The following is a 14,506-nucleotide window of genomic DNA, read 5'->3' as shown; positions in this document are numbered from 1 at the left end:
AGGAGCTGGCGTCATGTTGTGGAAGCTGCCATCTTGCCCCACCATCATACGCTGGCTGAGATGGGCATCGCTGCTCCGCCTTTTCATGTTTTATGTAAGTGGCTTTATACATTACTTTGAATTTAAAGATGTCAAATAGCTCTTTCACACTACATATGACCATTTCACATTTGTACATGTATATTTTGGTGATCTCTTTCTCAGTATGTTTTTCTTCTTATGGAAATAAGCTAAGATTAAACCAGTTAATGTTAGGCTCCAGTGTCCTAAAAAAATCACACCTTTCCCCTGATAAACAAATTGATTGCATTCTCACATTGTGTGGGAATTGATGATTAATTACAACTTCGATGAGCCACTTCAAAGAAAGTTTCACCTGCGTGGGCAGCAACAGAAAGTCCAGATGTGGAAACAGAAGGTTTCCACATTAAAATATCGATATTTTAATCATTTAGGGTAAAATTGTAGTTTAACATTATCAGGAACACAGTGGAAAGAAACTATATCATTTGGATTGTCTACATTGGAAGGAACTACTCCCTCTTTCGCCTTTTATATTCATGTGCGAAATACGGCTGTATAAATGTGTGGCAGCCTCTGGCGTGCGCACTCACAACAATGGCTGAGCGTAATTGGAGTCATGTGCGGACATATTTTACCTCCACAAACAGCCGAGACGTGGTTTGCGATACATGTGGCAAGAAAGTGAGGTGTTGTGGCAACACCACTGACCTTGTCAAACACCTCAGAGTAAATCATATCACAGAATATGAAGAGCTTATGTTGAGGCGAACTGAAGAGCAGGAGAGGGACAGGTGCTGCTAGGGCGAGACAGACGTCTCTCAGGGAGTCCTTTAGTGCTGCAGGCAGGCAAGGTGCTCAAATAGCGCACAACTTCAGGTTTTTTATTTCTATATGATGAATTCTGCATTATTAAGTGATAAGAACAAGTAACCTGATGTCCTGTAATCATTATGATGCTATAATTTGAGATACAATAAAAGAGTAAAGTTTTTGTACAAAGTATCGGATCAGTATCGTCGATACCTCCCTGAATTTTACTTGGTATCGGATCGGAAAGGAAATCAGTGGTATCGCACATCACTAGTGATCAAACGTCAGGCCAAGCTGGAACTGATTCCTGTCTTCTGTAACTTCTACAACACTGTCCAATAGAGACACATGAATGAAATGCAGCGTCATTAAAAACACTGATGATTTTTATTTAAAAATGTAATATATTTACATCTGAATAAACTTTTAGGCATTACGCTGATGGACGGACGGATGGACAATGAATGCTTTCTCATCCTTCTTGTCATGCACCATGGAAGTGTCTGAGGGGCTTTTCCACTTGGAATCGGGATACTGTGTCCATACTTCAGAGGTGGAGTTTCCAGCATCTCACCTGGGCCTCATCTGCAAACCATCAGCAGGAGGGCTTCTTAAACCAGCGCTGCCTGCTACTCCTCGCCAGTTTGTTCTGCCATCTCCAGAGGTAACTAGGCTTCACCTCTGCGCCAGTTCTGGCTTGCTCCTTCCCTGTGTTTAACCTTGTTTTCTCTGTGTTTAGGCCTCCTCTGCCAACATACTCATCCTACCCTCAAACTCCCTTACCCGTCCAGAAACTTCTTCTCCCTCTGTTGCAGAATTCCCGTTGGATTGTTCCCATCAGGAGCCAGGTGTTCAGTCTCTCGATAGCTTTTCCTCTGGTTCCTGCTCTCTGCTGACACTACTAGCTCGAGCCACATTCTCCATTCCCTCTCTTTAAACAAAGTCTCATAAATAGTTTAACCATGTGCATTGAATCTGCATTTGGGTCTAAGCTTTCTATGGAGGGAAGAAATCATCACAGTGACATCTATTCAATTTTCAATTCAATTTTATTTATAGAGCGCCAAATGACAGCAACAGTCACCTCAAGGCACTTTATGTTGTAAGGTATACTTACAAAGAAAACCCCAACAATCATATGACCCCCTATGAGCAAGCACTTTGGCGACAGTGGGAAGGAAAAACTCCCTTTTAACAGGAAGAAACCTCCAGCAGAACCAGGCTCAGGGAGGGGCGGCCATCTGCTGCGACCGGTTGGGGAGGGGCAAGGAAAACAGGATAAAGACATGCTGTGGAAGAGAGACAGTGCAGAGAGGTCTATTAAACATAGTGGGTGAAGAAGAAACACCCAGTGCATCATGGGAATCCCCCGGCAGCCTAATGCTGGGCATACACTGTGCAATTTTTGGCCCATTTTGAGCCAATTTTTCAGTCGTGCGACCGTTTGGAGGATCATGTGTCATGCATCGTCTACATGGGGTAACGAGGAGCGATTAACGCCTCACGACCAGCTCCCGATCATCAATCGTTTGCTCATAAGAAAATCAAACCTGTTTGAAATCCCGTCGGTCGTCCTGAGGGTGTCACCGCAGCGGCTCACACTGCGCACGCGCAAATGCAGAAATGAGAGTGAAAAGACGGAGTAGAACGGCGGTGCGGCGTGTGATCTGGACACAAGCGATGGAGGCACAAACTTCTCACCCCTGCGAGTCAATCAGTTTGAGCAGGAGCTGAATGACGCGACTGAAAAAATCGCAGCACAGTGTATGCCCAGCTTATTCCAGCATGGAGGATTCAGGGTCACCTGAGTAGGCCATCAGCCTACTAAAAGGATACTGAAAAAACCCGTCGAAGTAGTCTTAGTCTTCATCACTGCTGCTGCTGGACTCAATTGAACACCTCCGAAATTTGCACACAGGCAAGTATTCCTCTTCTTCCTCAGAATCCTCTCGGGAACACTTCCTCGAGCCTCCACTTCCACGGTTGTCAAGCTCTTCGTGTGCATCTTCAAAAAGTTCATCACTGCTGCTCTCAGAGTGGTCGTACACAGTTGAGCTGGTCCCCGAATCAGAGTGTGCAAGCCTGGATTTTTTGCTATTTCGCTCTTGTTGGTCAACATCTTCCTCTCTGGACCTTTTCGTGGATCCACCAGGCTGCGGTTCTTCTTCTGTTACCTGCTGATTGATGTCCTCATTGGCAATATTACCAACATGAGGACAGCCCTCGCTATCAGTGTCACAAGCAGAGAAGAAGTCAGAGTCATCATCAGAAAACTCCTCGCTCCATCTGATTCTTTTGTTTGGTTCCACATCTTCTTCTTCATCCATCTCTCTAGACCTCCTCCTGGATACACCTGGCTGAGGGTCCTCTTCTGGGATGTGCTGGTCAACATCCACACAGTCTTCAAATGCCTCATCCGAATCCTCATTTTCAATGCCAACAACAACCACAGCATTATGATCCTCATGCTGTTCATTGTTGTCAGCATTGGCATTAAATTCCCTCACATTAATATTTTGAACGATGACATTGTTGTCATTGTCATCATCAATGTCATCGTCATCGTCAGTGTCATTGTCATTGTCATTGTAAAGGTAATCGTCATATTGTTCCAGTACTGAAGCTATTAGCTCATCCAGGAACAAACAAATATCACGGAGAGCAAGATAAAGATCGTTCGCGAAGCCCCGGAGTCCACCAATATCTTCGTTAGCTGGTCGGTTAGCTGGTCGGTTAGCTGGTCGGTTAGCTCGCCGGTTAGCTCGTCGGTTAACTGGTTGATTAGCAGGTTCCTGATCTCCACTTGCAATTGATCGTGGGTTAACCTGTTGGCCTGCAAGATCATTTAATCTTTTAATTAGCATTCATAACTATCTGCTGAAAATCTGTTTTTCATCAATTTCAAGACTGAGCACATGTGCTTACCGTAACGGTTATTTTGAAATCCATCTCCGCTTCCACTCATTTTGACTACAAGGAACACAAAACAACAATGATCACTAAACCTCAACTCAGAATGTTCAGAGAATTTGCTTTTTTTGTGATGACTTTAGGCTGCGTCCGAACGTACACGGCTATGTTCGAAAACGGACGTTTTCCTTTTTTGTTTAAAAAAAAATCCAGTCCACATGTGCAGTTTTGAAAAAATATCTCCTTCCACATCTCTAAAAGTTGAATCTGTTCATCTGGACGTAGCGTTTTGTGGGAGAAACGTTTCGTCACTCATCCAAGTGACTTCTTCAGTCTCAGCTGACTGCAGGTTTCCCCAAACCTTATAAACAGTACATTTGCATAATGACTGTACATCTTTCACCATCTTACAATGCTGTGATTGCAGCCATTCCCCAACTCTCTGTGAATGGTACTCATGGCCATTCATCAGTTTTCTTTGATCAGTGGGTTTTGGTCAGTGATTGTTGATCAATGGTCATGGGAATTTGCATAATTATGATTAAGGAACTGACTTCACAGCCCATTGTTCCTTCAGTGGGCTGGTTTCAGTCATTATGCAAATGTACTGTTTATAAGGTTTGGGGAAACCTGCAGTCAGCTGAGACTGAAGAAGTCACTTGGATGAGTGACAAAACGTTTCTCCCACAAAACGCTACGTCCAGATGAACAGATTCAACTTTTGGAGATTTACTTTCCTGGATGATTGAGAATGCATCAAGACATCTCCTTCCACATGTAAACGCTAAAAACAAAGTGAAACGCTTTCAAGAACACGCCAAATCTTAACCGTGTAGAAATGTTGGCCAATCAGAAGTCTAGAAGCCTGGGTGGGAAAACCTCACAAAACCTTACGTACTTCTGAAAAGTTTTTGTCTTTTTCTGGAAAAGCAAAAACTTTGGAATGGACAAAATGCATACAGCATACATAAATGTAATTTTGTTTAATGACATTTATTCCAAAGCGACGTCAGGATTTGGGTTGTGAGAGCGTCTGTGTTGAATGTAGAAGCCACGTCTGATGCTCACTCTGATGCCTCTGTGTTTCTAAATGGAGGCACAGTAACTGTGTGTGTATATGTAAGCGTGTAAAAACTGCAGATACTAAGATTAACAGACACAGTATGTTGTCTACATCCGCCATTGTAGAAATTGATCTCACGTAAACACTAACGTGGCCACAGCGTGACGTCAACAGCGGCGCACACTTTGCCTGAGTAAATGTCCATTTTCCTCGTCCACACCTAAACACAAAAACGTCGTTTTCAAAAATCTCCACCCTGGCAGGAGTTTTTAAAAATCTCACCTTTCAGTGACTCAATCTGCCGTTTAGGTGTGGACGAAAGGCCCGAATGCAGAGACAAAGCTGCGCTTTCAAAAACAGCCGTGTACATGTGGATGCAGCCTCAGTTTCTCACAAATTCTAATAGTTTGTCTCTATTTTCCTAAATGAACAAAATCATCTCAGAAATAATCGTGTTAAAAAGAGCTTCTGTCACTCTAAGATATGATTAAGAACATTTTCTAATTTATGTATAATTTGTCAAATATTACATCAGCTGACAAATAGTTAAGTCTTCATTTGTTTTCCTGAATAATCGATCCACATCATCCTCTCTATGATGGAAAATATAGTCTAGTCTTGCACAATGTAAAGTACATAAATACTGTCCTGGCAGGCAGGAAAATCAGGCTTTATATATTTAAGTAAATGATCCTAAGTTTATAAACTGAAATTTGAGCTTACTTTAGTTCTTGGTAAATTACAGAGCAGTTAATCCTCAGGGAAACGTCGAAATGTCACTAAATAGTGGTCTGCTTTCATACGGTTGCAGTGTCTCTTCAGTTTTGTGTTCATATGCTGATGTTTTCATTCAAAACATGTTTAAATGCTGTGATGTCATTTTATGGTCCCTGGAGGCATTGCTATGGCAACAAAACAACATGTTCCAAACAACAACAACCAAGCTGTTTCCAGTGCTTAATATTTAACATGTCTTTGTTATAAACTTTATTTGTACAAATCTGTGATGTTGATGTGCACAACGTGGGATTCAGACCTCGGAGGGTTAATCAACAAATCATGAAAAATTAGGTTTAAATGAACCGCCCCATGTTGTGTAGCTTTCTGGATTTTATACTTTTCCGGCTACATATTAATTTATTATACAGGCTATACAGTAGATAAAATCTAAACTCACATGTTTTATGTAACTAAAGTGTTTAATCATGTGGGCTACAGACAATAATCAAGTTATGGACTATATTGATATGAAAAACGTGCATACTTACTGCATTTGAATCATTTTAACCATATGTAACCACCTGCATGTCATGGTCCCAGAACTTCTACCTGGTTTTGTGTGTCTCTTGTTGTTGTTTGATGTCAGTTTTAGGGTCCCTAGGTTGTTCTGTTAAGATGTTGCTTATTTGATTTCCCCTCGTGACTTTACCCCCTGTGTGCCCCCTCTGTGTATCTGCCAGTCCCCATGCCTCCTTTCTCCTCCTTGTGTTTTATTCCATGTTTTCCCCAGCCCGCTATGTCTGTGTTCTCTTCCAATCTGGTCTGCGTCTCTGTGTGCTTCCTGTTTTACTTTGATAGTCTCCCGTCAGTGTTGTGTTACTCCTGCCGTGTCTCGTTATCAGTGTCACCTGTGTTCCCCGTGTGCTCCCACTTCCCTCGTTAATCCTCTGTGTATTTATGTCCGCGTCTCCTACATTTCCTACATAATAGAGCTATAATAAATGTTTGTTTGGGGTTTTTTTAAGTACAGAAATCAGCTGCTAAAATAATTGTATTGACTTTTTGGCATTTTGGGAATGCTTTACAGTCTGTTCTGTAGCAAAGCTGAATTAATATATTGACTGTCTGGCCCCTTCTGGCTACTTAATAGTTGCTGAAGGAGATTTTGTTCATCCCCAGCTGATCTCATCCATATTTATATAAAATCTAGCATACTCCACACCACACAAAGTCAGAAGCCAGTTAAAATCTGTACGTGGTACCTGAGGCGGTGCTGCACTGACCAGTTGTTTCTGGCTATTTGCTGGTTCAGCTTGCCTATCACTGCAACTCTTGGCTCTTATTGGTCAGGCTGACGGCATGCTCACTCAGCACAATATGAAACAGAAGAGAACAACAATAGAAACATTAGTGCTGTTAGTCTGCTCCATTATAGCTACAGCGGTATGAAAACTGCCTTTTCATTGTCCTTCACTCACTAGTTTTCACCTTCCCAGTTTATCACCCTCTATTTTCACCATACCCCCTATGTAGCACTATATAGAGTGTGTGTGTGTGTGTGTTGTAAAGACTTGATTCCCACAGTCCAAGTCAGGGTTTTAAAATGTGTTGCTGTCTCCATCCAGCATCAAAGCTGCAGTGAAATTTCCTTCAATGAAATTTTGGCTCAAAGAAAAACAGTGTTGTTATTGTCAATCTCCAATTAAAATAAAAGTGTAATTAAACCAAGGCAGACTTGTATTGACTGGACATGGTAGAATTCTGCTGAATTACCCCCTTTTTTGCTGCTCAAGAAGATGATCTTTAACACTTCCCCATTCCTGGTTACTCTACAAGTGAGAATCATCAACCATGAGAGCATTGCAAATATGAACTTCTAATGCATATTCAGCTCCATTTGTCATGGTTCAGAAAGCAAAAACAGGCTGAAGGCCCCAAGATGATGACATCTGTAGTTCAAACAACTTTAGCGTTAAATATGCTCCAGTTAGCAGTGACGCTGATAAAAATGTGTGAAGGCTGGGAGCACAGAAGTATTTACTGTAACTTAGGGGGGACCCACAGAGTCAGAGTACTTCAGACTAACGGGCCTGTCTTATATGTCATCAGCTTCTCCAGTGGGACTGAAGCCATCCATCCCACCAGCCAGCGGCCCTTCGGGTGAGAGGAAGGGCCCCGTCATCATGGCGCCTGTCAACGTGGACACAGAGAGCCAGCCGGGCGAGTTTGTCCTAGAAAGCTTATTTGCCATCTTCACCTTGCTCTCTGAACGCAAGAGCTGTATCATCATGGCTGAACCACTGGTGAGCGACCGAGCTGCGATTCTTTCTTTTCTCTCCATGACGCTTAGTCCACTTCGGTCTGTGTTACAGCATCATTGTCATGGTCCGTGGGAGTACCTGAAGGGGGTTTCCTTCTGTGGCTGCTGAGCCATCCCGTTGGGGCATGTGAGTGAAGTTGCCCCCCCCACCTTCTTCAAATCCAACAAAAGTGGTATCAGTTGTTTGTGCTACGTTTGTGCTGGTTTGTGCTACTAAAATTGTTGTTTGTGCTGCCTCTGTTTTCAAGATATTAATGAAAATGTAAAGGTCAAAAGGTCAACCAGCCCCCCCACATTACCCAAATCAAACAAATTTGATGTCAAACGTTTGTGCTGGTTTGTGCTGCAAAAATTTTCATTTGTGCTGCTATCATTTCAAAGATATTAATAAAATAATGTCTTGATGCGTGCTCAATCATCCAGGTAAGTAAATTCCAAAAGGTTGATTCTGTTCATTTGGACATTTTCAGTGGGAGAAACGTTTCGTCACTCATCCAAGTGACTTCTTCAGTCTCAACTGACTGCAGGTTTCCCCAACCTTATAAACAGTACATTTGCACAGCGAAGGAAACTAGCACCACTGAATGAACAATGTGCTGGGGGGTTAGTTCCATGATTGTTAGTATGCAAATTCTTATGACCATTGATCAACGACTACTAATCAAAGACACAGATTCTCGAATGGCCATGAGTACCATTCACAGAGAGTTGGGGAATGGCTGCAATCTCAGCATTGAAAGATGGCGAAAGATGTACCCTTGGGCCCCCATTCTCGATTCAGAGATGGTCAGCATCCTGACAGCCTGATGGACGAAGCTGTCTCTCAGTCTGCGGGTTCTGGCCCGGAGGCTCTTCAGTATCCTTCCTGATGGCAGCAAACTGAAGAAGCGGAGTCACCTGTAATGGAGAGGACCTTCTGGATGAGGCAGGCAGGAGTCATACCACACAGTGATGCAGCTGGTGAGGATACTCTCAATGGTGCCTCTGTAGAAGGTGCTCATAATGGGGGTTGAATCTCTTGTTATGGGTCAGCAGAGTGAAGAGAATTATTATGTGTGTAATTATTCAGCCTAAATCTGACTAAATAGAGTGCACCTGTGTATAATGTAATGTCAGTACAAATACAGCTGCTCTCTGATGGCCTCAGAGGTTGTCTAAGAGAATATTGGGAGCAGCAACACCATGAAGTCCAAAGAACACACCAGACAGGTCAGGGATAAAGTTATTGAGAAATTTAAAGCAGGCTTAGGCTACAAAAAGATTTCCCAAGCCTTGAACATCCACGGAGCACTGTTCAAGCGATCATTCAGAATTGGAAGGAGTATGGCACAACTGTAAACCTACCAAGACAAGGCCGTCCACCTAAACTCACAGGCCGAACAAGGAGAGCGCTGATCAGAAATGCAGCCAAGAGGCCCATGGTGACTCTGGACGAGCTGCAGAGATCTACAGCTCAGGTGGGGGAATCTGTCCATAGGACAACTATTAGTCGTGCACTGCACAAAGTTGGCCTTTATGGAAGAGTGGCAAGAAGAAAGCCATTGTTAACAGAAAACCATAAGAAGTCCTGTTTGCAGTTTGCCACAAGCCATGTGGGGGACACAGCAAACATGTGGAAGAAGGTGCTCTGGTCAGATGAGACCAAAATGGAACTTTTTGGCCAAAATGCAAAACGCTATGTGTGGCGGAAAACTAACACTGCACATCACTCTGAACACACCATCCCCACTGTCAAATATGGTGGTGGCAGCATCATGCTCTGGGGGTGCTTCTCTTCAGCAGGGACAGGGAAGCTGGTCAGAGTTGATGGGAAGATGGATGGAGCCAAATACAGGGCAATCTTGGAAGAAAACCTCTTGGAGTCTGCAAAAGACTTGAGACTGGGGCGGAGAGTCACCTTCCAGCAGGACAACGACCCTAAACATAAAGCCAGGGCAACAATGGAATGGTTTAAAACAAAACATATCCATGTGTTAGAATGGCCCAGTCAAAGTCTAGATCTAAATCCAATCCAGAATCTGTGGCAAGATCTGAAAACTGCTGTTCACAAACGCTGTCCATCTAATCTGACTGAGCTGGAGCTGTTTTGCAAAGAAGAATGTGCAAGAATTTCAGTCTTTAGATATGCAAAGCTGGTAGAGACATACCCTAAAAGACTGGCAGCTGTAATTGCAGCTGGAATTGCAGCTGGAATCATGTATGATTTTTGTTCCACTTCTCACGTGTACACCACTTTGTATTGGTCTTTCACGTGGAATTCCAATAAAATTGATTCATGTTTGTGGCTGCAATGTGACAAAATGTGGAAAAGTTCAACGGGGCCAAATACTTTTGGAAGCCACTGTAACTGGCTGCTAGATTTCTTGACATGAAGACAGCAGACAGTACGGGTCGGCAGCAACACCTCGAGCCCAATAACACTGAATACGGGGGCTCCTCAAGGATGTGTGTTGAGCCGCCTTCTCTTCACTCTGCTGACCCACGACTGCACACCATCACACAGCTCCAACCTTTTCATCAAGTTGCAGACGAAACAACTGTGGTAGGTCACATCAGCAACAATGATAAGATCTACTACAAGGGTGAAGTTAACCATCTGGCAGAGTGGTGCAGCTACAAAAACCTGTCCCTGAATGTGGAGAAGACCAACAGAGAAGCGCAAGAGATTCAACCCCCATTATGAGCACCTTCTACAGAGGCACCATTGAGAGTATCCTCACCAACTGCATCACTGTGTGGTATGACTCCTGCACTGGGTCCTGCAGGAAAAAATTACAACGGGTAGTGAGAGCAGCGGAGAGGATTGTGGGGACCTCTCTTGCCTCCCTCCCCAGGAGATCTACTGCGCCTGCCTCTTCCGGAAGGTCCTCTCCATTACAGGTGACTCCACTCATCCCTTCAACAGCTTCTTCAGTTTGCTGCCATCAGGAAGGATACTGAAGAGCCTCCGGGCCAGAACCCGCAGACTGAGAGACAGCTTCGGATGCCACATTTTGAGTAGAACAAACTGGCGAGGAGGAGCCGGTTGAGTCAGCTGAAGTAGGTCTCCCGCTGATTGCTCGCAGCTGAGGCTCAGTTGAAGCACTGAAGTCCCCGCCCCAAAGGGATGGCTCAGCAGCCACAGAAGGAAACCCCCTCCAGGTACTCCCACGGACCATGACAATGATGCTGTAACACAGACCGAAGTGGACTAAGCATCATGGAGAGAAAAGAAAGAATCGCAGCTCGGTCGCTCACCAGTGGTTCAGCTATGATGATACAGCTCTTGCGTTCAGAGAGCAAGGTGAAGATGGCAAATAAGCTTTCTAGGACAAACTCGCCCGGCTGGCTCTCTGTGTCCACGTTGACAGGAGCCATGACGATGGGACCCTTCCTCTCACCCGAAGGGCCGCTGGCTGGTGGGATGGATGGCTTCAGTCCCACTGGAGAAGCTGATGACATATAAGACAGGCCCGTTAGTCTGAAGTACTCTGACTCTGTGGGTCCCCCCTAAGTTACAGTAAATACTTCTGTGCTCCCAGCCTGCACACATTTTTATCAGCGTCACTGCTAACTGGAGCATATTTAACACTAAAGTTGTTTGAACTACAGATGTCATCATCTTGGGGCCTTCAGCCTGTTTTTGCTTTCTGAACCATGACAAATGGAGCTGAATATGCATTAGAAGTTCATATTTGCAATGCTCTCATGGTTGATGATTCTCACTTGTAGAGTAACCAGGAATGGGGAAGTGTTAAAGATCATCTTCTTGAGCATAAGTCGTATTCAAACGAATAAAAACCCCATCTGTGTATTCAAATGTCGACTGAGTTGTGGCTCGGTGAAAGACGCAGACTCTGGCGATCCTTACACGATCCTCCCTGCTTTGCATTCAGGCAGCTGAGGTGCAGACTCGTGCTATCTCGTGCATGATCAGATGAGAGTCGAAAGTCGTGGCGGCCCAGGAAAGCTGCGGTGGAGCACTTCCTGCGACCATCTGTAGACCATTTGCATGACTCAGCAACAAAGGGGGTAATTCAGCAGATTTCTACCACGTCCAGTCAATACAAGTCTGCCTTGGTTTAATTAAACTTTTATTTTAATTGGAGATTGACAATAACAACACTGTTTTTCTTTGAGCCAAAATTTCATTGAAGGAAATTTCACTGCAGCTTTGATGCTGGATGGAGACAGCAACGCATTTTAAAACCCTGACTTGGACTGTGGGAATCAAGTCTTTACAACACACACACACACACACACACACACACACACACATACATAGTGATGTCCTAAAGTCAACAGAAGTTTTGTATCCACTCATTTTGTGCAAAGGAAGAACACTGAAACACACAATGAATGATGCCGTGTTTAGTATACAAAAACAAGTGTATTCTATTCATATAGATTAAGCATTTCATTTTACCTCTTAATAAACACACCCATTGAATCGCTATAATTATTGGTGCCATGGTATTCTTTTTATAGTGCATTTTGTTTTCCAGTCTCAGTCCACCACAGAGGAATGGGAACCTTGAGAGGCAGTGATGATAAAAAAAAAAAAAATCAGTGATTACTTTCCCGACAGAAGTCAAATGACAGAAACCTTTTGTGTCTGTAAAACTATAATGAGCGTGAACATGAACATGTCATTTAACATTTGAGACATAAATAATGGCCACCTGTCAACACAAAGCTCCTAAAAGAAAAGTGACATTAACCTCTTAAGCCCCAAGGGGGTTTCTGAGCTTTCCTGCTCGAAAATGTGATGCCCAAATTTAATTGATTATTTCTCTGCAATTACAAACTCAAACTACAAACTTCGAGTTTTTACGTGCTTTATCTCTAGTGGCCACCATAAATATACTTTTATTTATTCACTCCACATAAAATGTAATAAATAAATCATATAATACAAAAACCAACTAGTCACAGTTCAACCTTTAACTATTTAAATTTTCAGCTTTTTCCTTTTAAACAAATTTAAAATGAAACAACACAAAACACTGCAAACCACAACACAATTAAATATAAATTACAATATGAAAACAAAAAGAACATGCATATTCTCTGTCATATAGGCCTGCATGAATAAACTTTCTGAATCCTTTATCATCCGCAACTGAAAATAGTTGTGGATGATTACTATACCTTTCTAATGTGAAGTTGTTGTCCCTGGCTGTCATGATCCTGGGCCATGTTGGCCCAGTATTCTTAGTTTTCGTGTGTTTTGTGGTTTGTTCTTCATTTATGCCCTGGTTTTTATGTTGTTCTGTTAAGATGCTCCTTATTTGATTACCCCCTGTGTGCTCCTCTGTGTATCTGTAGACCCTCGTTCCCCTCCTTGTGTTTTATTCCATGTTTTCCCCAGCCCGTTATGTCGTGCACTCTCTCCTCCTGTCTGAACCTCTGTACTTCCTGTTTTACTGTGTCAGTCTCCCGTCAGTGTTGCGTTTTCTCCTGCCATGTCTTGTTATGATTATCAGTGTCACCTGTGTTCCCCATGTGCTCCCACTTCCCTCGTTAACCCTTTGTGTATTTATGTCTGCGTCCTCCTCAGTTCTGTGTCGCGTTTGCCCTCGTTCATGGCTGTGTGTTTCTCCAAGTAATGTTATAGTTTCCAGTTTAGTTGTATGGTTTTCCTGTCCAGCAATAAAGCTGTGTTTTGAGTTCATTTCTGCCTCTGTGAGCTTGCGTTTGGGTCCACTTCCTGCCTGCCACACAGCCGAATCATGACACTGGCTCTCTTTCTGTCTCTTTCCCTCCCGCTCTGTTCCTGTGTTACGGCGAGTGTAACTACCGCCCCTCCCCCTCTGCCCAGCGCAAAGCACAAGGCTCGCGTGCGGAGTGAAGCGGAAAAAAAAGTGCGAGAGAGAGGGTGAGAGAAAAAAAACTCCACGGCTCGCGATAAGGAGCCGGCTCGCGTCGTTCACGTCAAAGATCCGGCTCTAAGAGCCATTTCGTTCGCGACGGACCCATCACTAATTTCTACACGTTTAGGAATATATCGGCACCTGTTGCTTTGGCATGCTCCTAGCAGCGTTTTCCTTCATTTCTGCATTTACATGTGGACGGGATTATTTTTTAAAACGAAAACGGAAAATCTCTGTTTTCAAAAATACCCGTGTACGTGTGGACGTAGCCTCAGAAGCACGTAAAAATTCCAAAACATGTACAAAAGACAACAGAAGTGCTCCAGAATGCTAGGCGCAGTGTTGAGCTTTTGTTACCTAGAGGCTACACAAGCCAGCAAGTACCAACGACCGGTGTGTGGTAGTAAGAGGTAAATGAACTTTTTTTTTAAATTATTTGAATATATATGAGTGCTTGTGTATAAATACACAAACAATACACATATGTTTTCAATTGTGTAATTTAAGTGATCTAGGTAGCTCTGTTTTGGAAGTTCAGTTAACTCTAGGAATGTGTTTTAGAGTTTGTACGTGCTTTTTGGAGTTTGTACGTGTCTCTAGGGGCCACTGTATATATTTATATATAAACATATATAAATAAAACCACTTTTTTTTTACATTAGTAATTCCTTTTGTGCGTAATTTTATATTATTGTAATAATAAATTAATTAAAGCAACAAAACAACCTGAAGAGCCAGTTCGGAGCCGAAAGAGCCGGTTCTCTAAAAAGAGCCGGAAATCCCATCACTACTCCGATGCGGCTAGGT

This window comes from Pelmatolapia mariae, linkage group LG15, assembly GCF_036321145.2.
Source record: "Pelmatolapia mariae isolate MD_Pm_ZW linkage group LG15, Pm_UMD_F_2, whole genome shotgun sequence".
In the NCBI taxonomy this organism is placed as follows: domain Eukaryota; kingdom Metazoa; phylum Chordata; class Actinopteri; order Cichliformes; family Cichlidae; genus Pelmatolapia; species Pelmatolapia mariae.
Note: the sequence above shows the minus strand (reverse complement) of the source record.